Source organism: Kogia breviceps, chromosome 5 (genome assembly GCF_026419965.1).
Source record: "Kogia breviceps isolate mKogBre1 chromosome 5, mKogBre1 haplotype 1, whole genome shotgun sequence".
NCBI classification, from domain to species: Eukaryota; Metazoa; Chordata; class Mammalia; order Artiodactyla; family Physeteridae; genus Kogia; species Kogia breviceps.
The window spans coordinates 7,105,908-7,120,162 of NC_081314.1; the positions used below are offsets into that span (position 1 = coordinate 7,105,908).

At 36.5% G+C, this 14,255-nt stretch overlaps 1 long non-coding RNA gene across 1 annotated transcript; it reads right to left on the reverse strand.

Annotated features, from left to right (window-relative positions):
• Window positions 1–952: 952 nt before the first annotated feature.
• On the reverse strand, window positions 953–1,632 carry LOC136794310 (uncharacterized). The gene is made up of 2 exons (XR_010840895.1): window positions 1,502–1,632; window positions 953–1,099 (listed from the first exon to the last, which is right to left on the reverse strand). It is a non-coding gene; the product is annotated as an uncharacterized lncRNA (long non-coding RNA).
• Window positions 1,633–14,255: the final 12,623 nt, after the last annotated feature.

Genomic DNA, 14,255 nt, shown 5'->3' on the forward strand with positions numbered 1-14,255 from the left:
TGCGAAATTACATAGACTCAAATCAATATTTCTCTCCTCTCCAGTGAAATCAGAGTTCACTTTTTATAAAGAAATTCTAAATCATGAAGGAAGTAGAATACTAGCCTTTTCTTTTTTTTTTTAAATTACCCAACATGCTTCTGGGGCTTTCACAAGTGGAGGTTTACATGCATTGAAAAAACAAACAAAACAGGCAAACAAACAAAAAACAGCTATGTTACAGTAATTCAAATTCAACACCATTCTGAGTGGATTTTTAATATACTCATGGGAGTCACACAAGGGTAATTGATGATGACTTCAAATTACTTGCATCTTATTTATCTTAAAATCTATTCCCTAATCTGTTACCACATTATGGACAATAACATCATTCTATCAACTGTAAAAACAATGGAGTTTTACTAATTTAACTGTATTTATTGCCCCTCTATAGCCTCATAAAAAGTGATTCCTGTGTATATAAGGTATTTTAGAAACCCTATTTTCTCAGAAATATTGGCAGTTATTAAGACTTACCATTTTAAGAAAATGTGAACAAAAAAGTGGACAAATTATGGTATAGCCCTCATCATTTTGCATTGTTCTCCAAACAGTTGCCTTCATTTTCTGGGTGGATCTCTGAATGTTAATAGGGGACGCATCACGTGCAGAAGCTGGGGGCATGCAAGCCATGTTTGGCACAGAGATTCTTTGTAGGAAAAAATGTTACACAAAGCATGCTGCATCCAGTGCTTTATTTCAGAAATGAAATCTTATTTTTTGACCGGTTTGACTCAATATTTCCTACCATGGGAAAAAATTTGCTCCTAAATGGGTTAAGTATTAAAATTGAACGGGAAGTAATAGAAACACATAACCTCTATTCCCCAAAGCAAAAATCAAATATGCAAATATGAAAATGAGAGGACTCTGCTTCTTCCCCTTACACAACTGATTAAATTGTCACTGCTGGAGATTACATGGGGTTTTATTCCCTTTACAGCCATATTCAATTGGACAGACAGAAAAATATATTGCCACAGACGAGCCCCACCACCTGGGTACACTGTGCTTCCAGTTGCCTGTAGAGGTCTTGTCCAAAACTTTGCAGCTAACCCTTTAAGAAAAGAAAAGTATGAGATGTGATCATTCATGATAGACTTGGATGATCTCTGAAGTCCTTTCCAACTTGGAGATTCCAGTAAGACAAAAACGCCTCCTCTTATTACCAGATACTAGCCTGCAGTTTAGTCCCCATGTAACAAAGCCTTTGCCAGCACATCCCCTTTTTATATCGATCCTAAAAACATTTCATTCATCTTGCGTGAGACCTTCATTTTTTTGAAAAATATCAGAAGCTCTTCTCTCTCTGTGTTTGCCCTTTATTTCCTACCTGATGGATACATTTATTTCCTGGCTTATCAATTTTGACACTGAGCCTGCCCCCGCCCCCAACTGTTCCTTCCAGATGGAAATATTTGATTTTTGCAAAAATTGGATATAGAAACAGAAGGATTACCTTTGCTGCTCTTACGTCTTGCCACGATTCGGAAAGGGTTCTCGCAGTCTGTCTGGATGTAGTAGAAGTTAGTACTCAGATGATGTCGCCTGCCTGTGTCACTCGGCACTGCGGGCTGAGCAGAGAGCTGCCTCCAGCTGAAGTCTAGGGCCTCAGTGTTAAGGACGCACAGAACTACTTTGTTAATGAGGTCGTTTCTCTGGTGCATAGAGACGTAGCCACAAGGACAGGGAGATTTAACAACTAAAAAATGTGGTAGGATGAGGTTTTTGAATTGAAGCATTCAGGAAAAAAAAAAATAACAACAGCAAAAGACTAGTGAGCAGATGCTTTCTTGTAAGGATAAGTGAACAGGAACAAATCTATTTGCCTTTAGATTTGTAGTAGAGATAACATGTGTTATTTTGCGGTAGAAGTGAGGAAGAGATTCCCCAAAGAATTTTTAGGTGGCTTGATGTGTGGCTGGAAATATTTTTGTTGCTCTTGTTGGTTTATCCATTCAGCTAAATGACACTTATGGAGGTTTTTAACTAAATAAGATCTCTTCTGTATCTGTTGATGTAACTGCAATTTGAAAAAATTATTTTCTCTGATTGGGTGAATGAGTAAACAATCAAATTTCTCACTTCTAGCATCCAGATGGGTAAATTTATAATAAAATCAAGTGATGTCTCCCTGTCCCAAACCCAGAATTCCATATGCATTTTAAAACACAGACATATATCATGCTTCAACAGCTTTCTGTTTTAACTTGAGAATTAAAAAAAAAAAAAACCATTGCTTTCTAACATCACGTATGTGCTTTTCTTCTAGTAAATCTACTCAATTAAGTTATCTTTTTGCTGTCAAAATTAAAAGCAGAGTTGTGTGTGTTCTACTGGGTTGAGCATATGTACACTTCAACCCTTTCTGTGTTTGCTTTTTTTCTGTCTTTCTCATGTTTCTTTGTTTTTCTTTTGTTTTCTTTTCTAGACTTCCCAGGGTTTTTGTTTTATCATATTGTTCTCTTTGCATTGTTCAACTGCTCTTTGACAAAAGTTCCATGTTTAATCTAATTTTTTTGGTTTTGTTTAATTTCCCCATGGTTTTATATTGTTGTTCTTCTTCCTTTCTTTCTCTTCTCAGACATTGTGCTTTTTTATGATAACAATTCCAAAAGTCAGAATAGTCAGAATATGGACAAACTTTTCTATTGAGTGTCCTTACCTTTTCCTATTTTGGCTTTGAATATCTTAATTCCCTCAATCAGTATTGGCCATTTTTAATCATCTTTTTATCTACTGCATTGCCTTTTCTATTACTAATATCCTTGTTTCACTTTTCCCTGATGCCTTAATTTCCCAGGCTTCTAGTCTCACTAAAATGTGACCACCATTTATTCAACACTTAGTATAAGCACTGTGTCCAATGCTTCATACATACTCCCTGGAATTCTTACTACAACCCTGAAAGGTAGGCATTTTTATCTCCATCTTTCCATCGGAAAGACAGAGGCCCAATGATTAAGGTACTGCCTTAGGGCCACACAATAACTGTGATAGCAAGTATTTGTTCCCAGAACTATCAGGTACCAAATCACCCACGCTTTCAATTAAATCATATTGAGACAAAAAATCAAAAGTACGTTTTGAAATTCTGTTATGTATAGGGGAAAATAAACGCCACAGATATATACTTCATTATTTGTATGCACTTATACCTAAAATGATTAAGCAGAAATTTACTCCTTATGTCTTCCTTTTGATAACACTTACCAGCTGTAGTTTTACTTGTGATTTCAGAAAAGGAAGCTCTAAACTCAAGTTACTATCTCTAACAAAATTTTTAACTAAAACTACATCCAAGTTTTCTTTGTACATAAACCAATTTACTAATACACGGTTGGTAAATGTAAACAAACTGTGAGAGCAAGTTCCTATTAGTAAAATAAACAAGAAATGGCAACTCTAGAAGCATGAAGAGATTTGTGTTGTCTGCAAACCCACTGCATCCAGTAATGACATCAGTGATCAAATATGTTTTTACAGTTGTCAAAGTAGTGGCTCAGACACTTAATCCTAGCCTGCTTGCAGCTGCTTTTCTCTGTCCTTCCCTCCCTGTATTATATTTGCCTTTTGAGAGAATAAAAGAATTATGTATTCCTTTATGTCCTTCATTCAGATTTAGAAACTCTCATACTTTTTGCTGTGATGATGGGATGTAGTCATTATTCTCAAAACAGTTCAGTTTGCAAGTTCCATAAACCCACCATTTAATCATTATTACCTCCTTCATCTTATTCTTGCAAAGAAGCTTTAAATATGTATATATATATATATATACACATATATATACACTTTTAAGAAGCAGACACTTATATTTGATATTCCATTAGAAGTCTATAAAACTGCTGCAGCTATTGCCACGGAAAAAAGTTATATTTCTAGACTTTGGACAAGAGCTTAACAAAATTCTCTTTGATGAACTGCAGTCCTGAAAGCTGTTCTTGTACTAAGCTGCAATTAATGTTTGTAACTACCAGTCTCCTAAGGAATTGCAGAAAGAACCAAGTTAGAACTAGCAGACTTGAAATAGCTAGAGGGATTTGACCACAAAGATAGGATAACAGTAATGCAGTGATTAAGAGGAGAGACTGGGAAGTAAGGGAAATCTGACTTTGAACTTCAGCTCTACCATTTGCCACCTTTGTGGCTTGGGCAAGTTACCTCGTTCTTCTAAACCTCAGTTTCTTTACCTGTCAAATGGGCATAATAATGCCCACACCTCCAAGGGCTATCAGAAAAATTTAATCAGGTAAGGCATATAGAGCATTCAGGACAAAATTTGGTGTTTAGTAAGTCCACTATAAAAGACAGCTGATAGCATCATAATCATGATCACTTTTACCATCACTACGCAGTAACTAAAAATTTATTTCTCTTTTCTTCCTCCTTTTAGCACTACGTATGAGCCACTGAGTCCAGCTTATGAGTGGCCTTTGAGGACCGAATATTTTCTTATTGTTGTTTCCCCCAGACTGTAATAACTTTGTGTATAACTAACTCCTATAACAACTTTAAGATCGAGACAAAATCTGGACTAAATGAAGCACACATGAAGCAGCACTTCAGCACACATTAGAGAACTTGGCATTTATGTCTATTGGCAAATATTTGATATAGCCCATATAAGGCTCTCACCTTGCTATGTCAACTTTTGCTGGTATTTAATTTCCCTAATAAAAATTCCCAAGGCTAAACCTAATGTCTGGCACATAGAAATTGTTCAATAAATTACTGTTAAAATGAGCTGAGCTGAACTGAACCTATACATCTTCTGCCTTAGGAAAAACATAAATTCATTAAGGGTAAGCTTTATTCTTTCGTTTATACAAGCAAACATATACCTCCATTCATTCAGTAAACAATTGTTATGTGTCTACAATATGAATAGTTACTGCCCCCAAAATAATCAACCCAAGGCATAGGCCATTTCTTTCTTATGTATAACTGTATCCTTAATATGTAGCACAATGTGTGGCATATGAGAGGTGTTCAAGAAATATTTGCTGAATCAACCAAATTCTATTTTTGGATGGATTGTCTTTCAGGATACATAGGAACAGCCTACAGAACTGCATGATGAAACAACAAACAAGCCAATGGTAATAAGATCTATCTTTCACGATTACTTACCAGGCTAAGCGTAATCAGAGCTTAAAAGTTTACTTCAGAGTTTCACGACTATGAGCCAGTATGTTTTCAACTGGGTCTGTCAGAGTTTTCCTAACAACAGTTTCCTAATCGAGTTTTTCCTTGAAATTTAAAAGAAAAAGGTGAAAAAATAGTGATATCTGTAAGCAAATGTATTAAATATACATTCCTGGGAAAGACGTAAAGATTGGCAAATCTAATTATTGAGAGTAGGGGAGGTCCAGGTATATCAGCTTTCTTGGGAGTTCCTACGAAGTAGTATATTTTGGTGAGAATCATAGAACTTTATTGCCTTAGATATCAGACTATCACTCTAATTTTTACAGATGAAAAAATAAGGCCCCAAAGAAGTTCAGAGACCAACCCAAGGTACTTGGAGCCAAAACAAAAATCCTGGTCTCCGATATTTAAGAAAATAAATGATCTCACCCTTATATCACAAGACCTGTTAAATATAAATGCTAACATGGGTAATTCCACGAATAGTGACACTTTAAGTTATATGTGAGACATTGAAAATACTAACCAAAAGCAGAAAACGTGCAATAAAATATTCAACATGCTGTTGGTGTAGTTTTCTACAAAAAAGGTTTAAAAATAGTAGAAACTTCAGTTGTTCAAGCATAATGTACTTCTATTCAATTGAGTCCCTAAATCCAGATTAAGACCAGAGTAAGTTCCAATGGGCATGCCTTTTTTTTCCCCTAGCCATTCATATTGAATTTTAAATTCATGTTAGCAACCGCCTATACAATCTAGGGGGGGAAGGAGGAGGGAGTAGGGTTAGGGGTGGTGCTGAACAAGTTTGTGAATGTAAATTTGCAATTTAATCTTGGAAGATGAGACTTTTGGAGGGTTCCTATATCTAAAACATCACACAGAGTTGTTTGCAAATAGCGATTGGGAAACATTAAAAAATATGCTAAATTGCAAACTTGGAACCTACCCTTTACAAGTAATCATTCAAACAGTAACAAAAGAAAGTGATGATCAATTCTATAGTAGGTTTATTCATCTGGAAGAAAATGGCACAGATTTGGGGGGCTATGTATTTATAATATTGCTATACAAAAGAAACAAGGGGCATTTACGTTAATTTCACAGACCGTTATCACGTTGGAGGAGGATCTAATTAAGCGTTCATTCCTAACTGTATGGTCTTCACACTGCTGTTTAACTGGATGGCATATATGTTCTTGAGAAATGAATTTATCTGTATAATCTTCTATAGACATAACTGTGAAGGGTGACCTGGGAAGACCAGGATCGAGGCTTTAAAATGAATGAATGTGAGCATGCGTAATTATTTCTTTCAGATTTATAACAACATTCTTGCCGTTAACAAATATAAATGTAACATTTACTGGGAAATAAGAGACTGCAGACGGAAATAAACAAACCTAGGATCTAGTTCATCTAAGTAAACACTGAGGTTACAAACCTTCAGACTGAAATATCAAGAGCCCTGCAAATTAATGCTACACACAATAGACCCTTTGGAAGCTAACTTAATCCACCCCCAGCCCCCAATCTACATGAGGGCCATGCATAACAATGCAGGAGCTGGGTTTCCATTAAGAGTTGCCTCCGCAGGCTGTCAGCTGTTTGAAGAAATAACAATTTCCTAGGCATGAAAGCTTTTTCAGAAGGTTCCCACTGATGTGTAATAAAAGTGACTTTCCTTTTTTTTTTTTTCCCTTCTACTTCTTCCTTTTCTTCCCCTTCAGATGTAACTTTGTAGGGAGAAAAGGGGTGGACTAAGGCCATAGGCCCCCTACTAGTTTACCTTACGTGGATTATCAGTGCAGGTGTTAATATAATTGAAGGTGTGGTAGCAGATACAACCCCCTAATAGCTTTTCCTATATAGAGATTACCTAGGTAGAGAATGCCAGAGTACCTGAAGAATAGGCAAGTGAGTACCTTATTAACATATCGCCATTCAGCGGCAGCTGCATATCTGGAAGAAGAAGAAGAAAAAAAAAAACCTTTAAAGAGCCTATTCATCTACGTTAATGGGCCCATTGCACAGCACATTGTGTGAGAAATTAAGTCTCTGGCTGTGAACTTCCTGTGCTGTGCATGCTGCCTTGACTCTTTTTTATTGCTTCAGTGTTATTATCTCCTCCTGGAAATAAAAACAATCATGTTCTCACATTTGAGAAGCCAAAACATTCTGAGATAACAAACTGGAGATGCTGGTTCAAAGTTTCTTTTGTCTCTCTTATTAAGTGAAAAAATATCTTTTGAAATTAAAGCAACCCCCAAATTTATTATCAAAGCACATCAAATTATACTGAGCAGCCCTGTGAATGACAAAGTTTTTTTCCCCTCTTTTCCTATAAAATGCACAATTAAATTGCTTTCCTGGTTATCATTCCTTTTTTAGAATTAATTTTTGATGACAAAATATGTTAATTTATTCAAATTAGACATGAGTTTTTTTAATGTGCAACTGGCAAAAGAACTGCCTTACTTCTAGAAGATAAGTATAATACATACTGGAATAAAAATAAAAAATAATGGTATTTATCCTCAACAAATAATTTCAAGACAGTTTTGGCTAGTATTTCAAACATGAGATTTGAAAAGGTCATTTAAGATTATGAAAATTCCTCCTTCAGCCTAGTTGAATGCCTAGAATGTTTGCTACTGCCTTTTTCTTGGTTGCTGCAAGGCCACCAGGTAAACTGATACACATCTGGCATAAACACAAACCCTCTTCAGATGAACAGGACACATTTCCGTCATTCTCTGTGCACATTACATCATCATCGTCACCATGATCACTGTTAGCATCCGAATCATAAAACAAAGGGCTAATGATCAATACTGACTGATTACAACTCAACAGAGAATCTCCATTGCAATTTTTTAAAAAATTAGTTTCCTTCAGTCGTGAAGCTTTTTCCACGTTAACCTAATACGTTTTACTATTTAACAGGTTTAATGAGTGTGCGAGACAATAAAAAAGAATACGTAATTCAACCTGCCGCTTAACTGTCCATTCGGTCTCTACTGGCAGAATTTGTCTGAACAGAATAATTATTATAAATAAATTATTATTATAAATTATTATCTACTTGTTTCCAGGTTTAGCAATATAAATCCTGATTTTAAGAATATGGCAAATCAGCCAAAGAGGAAACGTAAAGTTGGATACATCCACGATGGATATGTGAACACCACAGAGTTCGTCAAGGAAATTCTTGGGGTAGATTGTTCATTGGATATGGCTTGTTTGTCTTAAAATAGTAAATAAAGTTTGTAAAAGAGGAAATAGTCAGATAGATCCTTCTGTGAATGATATGATGACGAGGATGATCCCTTATTTTGTACAGTAAAATCGGCATCATTATTTGAAATAATGTGAACAGTCAAGCTTTTTCCTCAAGGACAGATGGGCAAATTTTCTAAGTTGCTGCTTAGTAATACTTTATTACATTTATGTATTTATCAACATATTTATTGAAGCATTTGGAAGGGATGCATCTATTTGCTCTGGAGTCAGTTGCTTGAGTCCCAGTGGGATGTCTATAAAAGGTACATTTTGATAGACTTTGGAAGGGACTGCTACCTTCTTACGGGCTTCCTAAAGAGAAGACCTATAAAAGTACAGTAGAACGAAACGTCATTCTTTGCTTAACTAGTTTATATTTCATGCTGCTTGATATAGACTACTAGATAAACATAAGGTTTTCTAGATCGAGTTGTCTCTTTCAGATGTTTCTATTGACAAACCCCCTCTTTAGATAAGGTTTCTTTTAGAAAATGAACATTTTTTTAGACAAAATACCCTCTAATTTGGGGGGCTAACATTTTATGGAGCTATAATCTGTTGTTGAGAGTACTAAAATACCAAGAAAGAACTGAACGCTACTATTTTCTACACCAAGGGAGCAGGTGATATCTCAGAAATCATGGAGACCGGTAATTTAAAGAAGAGGCTTTTTTTTTTTTTTTGAACTAGTTCCCTTAAGATAATTCAGATTACTGGGCCATTCACAGTCCTGTTAACACATAACAACGGTCTGCTCCAGGTTGCCGGCATAAAAGTGACATCAGAACTTGTCTTCATTGGCATCAGAACTGCCAGCCCTATCACCTCTGACTGAGTGACCTCACATCTATTAACCTTATTGATTTGGAGCCCTGCTGAGCCTCCCTGGAAAACTGCTCCCTGCTGAAAGGCTGAAGGGGATCAGTCCTGAACCATGGACAAGAATTCAATAATACAACACAGTACGGACCTTTAACCATTAACCCTTCCTTAAGGTAAATCAAATTAAGGGCCTTGCCATAATGAAGATCTTTTAAGATTTTGAGAATTCAATTGATTCCAAGTCCACCAAAGGAAACTATTGTTTAGAAGGGGCATCAGGCTGTGACAAGACACACCTTATTTTCATCTGTTATGAGGTAATTAACTGAAATAATAAGGAAGGCTGGGCTTGTATAATCAAGACCACTGTCACCCATACGTAAGTGGTTTTAAAATCAAACCTTAAAATACTACTATTTTTGTAACAAACAAAATGGAACTTTATGCAGATTTGCAGTTGCAAAGTATCATGGTAGAAAGAAAAATGTTTTCCCCAATAGCTACTAAAATAAATTTATTTTTCTTATTAGTTGTTGTCCATAACATGCTATTGAATTTTCTGAAGATTTTGGTAAATTTACAACCCTTCTCAAATTCAAAGTTAACAGAGGAGATAGCTGGAGAGGTTCAGAGCTTCACATCTCTCTACAAACAGAGAAATGATCTACCTCTACGTATGTAATGGACAGCTACAAGCTTATTTATATTTAAATGTAACTGAATCTCTTTGGAATTTGATTGCCATCTTTCCAGATGTTATATCCTTTGGGTTTTATTTCTGCCCGGGGCCCTGATCTGAGCCTCAGAAATATCTTGTCTCCTGAAAACCAAACAATGACTTTTCACTTGTAAAATCTGAGGATCGTACTAGCACTTATCCTTAAGTCCTAAATTCACAAGAAAGAATATAGGTAAATAGATGATACATAGATAGATATTTTAACTTATATAAATATATATTTACTTTTTTGCATTATATATAGGTATGTGTATATATTTTTTATATTTAATATTTATTTCTTTACTTCTGAATGTTTCTTTTTCTCCTAGTTATATTTTTAAATGACTATTCTTAAATTCTTTTAGTAATTAGGGAATGAATATGCCTAGAAGTTTTAAATAAAACACTTTTGCAATTAAAAATGCAGAGACAATCTCTGATTTACAAATTAATATCAGTTGACATTTTGTTTCAATACTTTCTATATGATAGCTTAGAAAATTCAGTGTTGGGGTTTTGTTTTTTCTTTGCTGGCAAATAAATCGTATATTGCCTGCTCCTTGAAAAATGACCCAGTCGATGAGTTAATACGGTAAGATTAACACCATGTAACTAGGATAATGGAAATTCATCTTTTCTTGCTATAATTGGTGTTTATCTTTGACCAATAATGTATAATAGTCCATGTGAAACAGCCAACATAGAATATATCACATGTTATCTCTATTTAGCACCTCTAGGCGAGAATATTGTATAGGGAAAAAAGCCAAAATTACTGTTTTTCTTTATTAACGGCTCTCTAAGGAATACACTGGAATTAGATCTGTCTGCCAACTAATTGATAATTATTTAATTAGCAATTTATAATGACAATGGGATTTTACCCCCCACCAGTCCATCTCTTCTTTAAGACCGAAGTTGACAACCTTACCCGTTTCTGCACTAACTCCTGGGAGCTAACACAAGCCGAAGTGTGACTTCAGTGAGATTTCCCAAGTTAAACTCCAAAAGCAATGTGTGCCACCACTTCCTTGAAACCACAGCATTTCCTTTCCCCATTACGGGGGGTGACTGGCACTTGAACAATGCGTGTGGGTGTACAGCCTTGTTGTGTCACTGTGGACAGTTCTAACAGCAGCTTCATTAGTTCTTTTTACAACAAAAAATAGGGGGTTTCCCCCTGCCTTTTTCTTTCTTTCCCTTAGTTGGCATGCGGGTTGAATTTTCCTTGGACCCCCTGCTTGAGTTTTTTTATTCCGGAACTTCTTTAGAATGCTGCAGCCATTCGAACGCTAGGAATTGTAACTGATAGACTGTTTGCAGGAGAACTCAACAAAGTTCTCTTTGTTCTCCCTTCTTTAACCAGGTTTACCTGCCCCTCCCTCCCATCAACCAAAAAGGAAAAGGAAATCCACTTTTAATTATACATTGATGGAAATCCCTGTGTAGGAAGGGAGCATTCACTGTAGAACACCCATTTTACACTTTATTACAAGCAAAAAGAGGGGCTTGCACCAGAACATCAGGTCTCAATCCTGAGCAAAAGCGCAAGTGAAAATATATCTTTCTCCATAACCCTTCTGTTCAGTTTAAGATTTCTCAACCAGTGAACGAGTTCTGCTTAAGAAATAAAACTGGATTGTAGTTTTTATATGTATATTTAAATATATATATGAAATTTAAAAGGACAATAGCTTAAAAAAGAAAAAAAATATATAAAATGGGTAATCTTCAATTAACTATATAAGAGAATTTTGTATAGATAAAACGGACAAGACTGAATCTCTGGATAAATCTCTAAAAACATGTGAAATAGCTATTTATCTGATTGAAGTTTTTGACAGTTCATTCCTTTTGTATCTTCCATGCAAAGAACAGGTATGGAAACAACAAGGTCTGAAATGGGAAGACGTGGAGTTGTGGGATCTAGATGAGAATAATAGGGGAAAAGGAATATTTTAATATTAGTCAGTGATCAATAAGGAAATCTCAATATTCTTTCTAGAATGAAAAGGAGAAAAAAAATTAAAGGATCAAGAAATAGGCACATTCTTAAGTGGGAATTTCAACTGCAATTGCCTTTTTTTTTTTTTTTTAACTCCTAAGACATACACTTGTTTTGAGGTTGGAAACTGCTTTCTTTCTTTGTCGTCTTTTGAGGGTTTGTTTATACAAGAGAGAAAGGTAGTAAAGTCCTGTATGCTTGAGCCAAGGCCCTCGTTTCCAAGGACCGACAATCTGGCTGCAGTAATGCTATACATTTACAGTTTCCACCCCAGGCTCATTATCACGAGAGCGTCCCTACAGAAGCAACAGTCAGGCAGGACGACCCACTTGTTATAGGCAAACCGAGGCTTAACAGCGTAAATAACTGGCCTTATTAGACAGGGTCCATAAAGAAAACCTATCCATTACAAGGACTTTGGGAATAGGGAATTAGTATAGAAATTACATTTTCTTAGGAATGTGGGGGGAGTTATTTAAGTGCAGGTCAGGAAGAGGGAAGTGGAAGTCAGAGATACAGTTAGTGACCAGATCCAAATGAAATGCTGGCCCAGGAAGATAAGTGAGAGCTTGCAGGAACGTTTGAGAAGCTGTGCTCATCCGTTATCTCACAGTGAAGAATGTAATGGTGGATTTGGGGCCATGGTGGGTGGGTAGGATCAGTAGTCAGAAAGCCAAGTTGCACGTGCAGAAGAAGGGGAGCTCTGATGAGCTGGGGCCCACTGGGGACCTTTGTATCTGTCCCTCACCATATCTGACCGCCATGGCCTTCCAGGAGTAACGTCCTCTTTCTTCACTTTTATCTTCCAAATCTCATGCAAAATTCCTTTCTTGTTCGACGCTAACGCGGAGCCATGCAGGAACATGTAATACCCATCTGAAATGAGCAGTCGCAGTGCCAAGTTGGCAAAACCCAACCCAACACATTGGTGTAAGACCACATAGCTAGGAAGAGGCAGAGCGCAAACTAGAGAACATTTTTGACTATGAAAACAAGGAGATTTCCATCCTGTCAGGCTGTGTTGAGTTGTCAGTACCAATGAGAGACTTCACAGTGAAGAGGGCAAGGCATCAATCTAAATATCATGGTCAGTTGCAAGTGAGAGAAATCCGACTAAAAGTGGCTTAAGCCAAAAAGGTGATTTATCGTCAAATGGGAATTAGTTGTCAAAAGGAAATTTATTGCTTAATCGAAATCTTCAGACTTCAGGGATGACTGGATCGTGGAATTCAAATGGTATTGTGGGGACTCAATTATTTTTCTTTCCCTCCCTTGGCTGTGAATTCCTGTGGTTTGGCTTTATTTTTGTCTGCTAAGAATAGTAATTCAGAAAGATTGGGGGGCGGGGGGGAGAAAAAAACCCTTAAGTCCTAGAGGCATAAATTCTTCCTTGGAGGAAACAGTTTTAGGCCTATGTCCCACCAGCTTCTATTCCAAAGGAAGAGAATGCTTCTCTGTCCTAATATTTTGGTCATAAATATCCTAATTGAACCTTGCTGGCCTGGTTTGGGTCAGATGCCCGTTCTTGTATTGATAATCGAGGCCAAGAGATGACGGTCCATGCCTTGAATTCAAGTTCCTTCCAGGAATCAGCTAGGGGGAGAGAGAACCGTCCAAACCTGTTTGGAAGAAAGATTTCCCGTGCTTAAGAACATGAGATGATTTCTCCAAAGAAGATATACAGATTGCTAACAAACACATGAAAGAATGCTCAACCTCATTAATCATTACAGAAATGCAAATCAAAACTACAATGAGATATCATCTCACACCAGTCAGAATGGCCATCATCAAAAACTCTAGAAACAATAAATGCTGGAGAGGGTGTGGAGAAAAGGGAACCCTCTTGCACTGCTGGTGGGAATGTAAATTGATACAGCCGCTATGGAGAACAGTATGGAGGTTCCTTAAAAAACTACAAATAGAACCACCATACGACCCAGCAATCCCACTACTGGGCATATACCCTGAGAAAACCATAATTCAGAAAGACTCATGTACCAAAATGTTCATTGCAGCTCGATTTACAATAGCCAGGACATGCAAGCAACCTAAGTGTCCATCAACAGATGAATGGATAAAGAAGAGGTGGCACATATATACAATGGAATATTACTCAGCCATAAAAAGAAATGAAACTGAGTTATTTATAATGAGGTGGATGGACCTGGAGTCTGTCATACAGAGTGAAGTAAGTCAGAAGGAGAAAAACAAATACCGTATGCTAACACATAT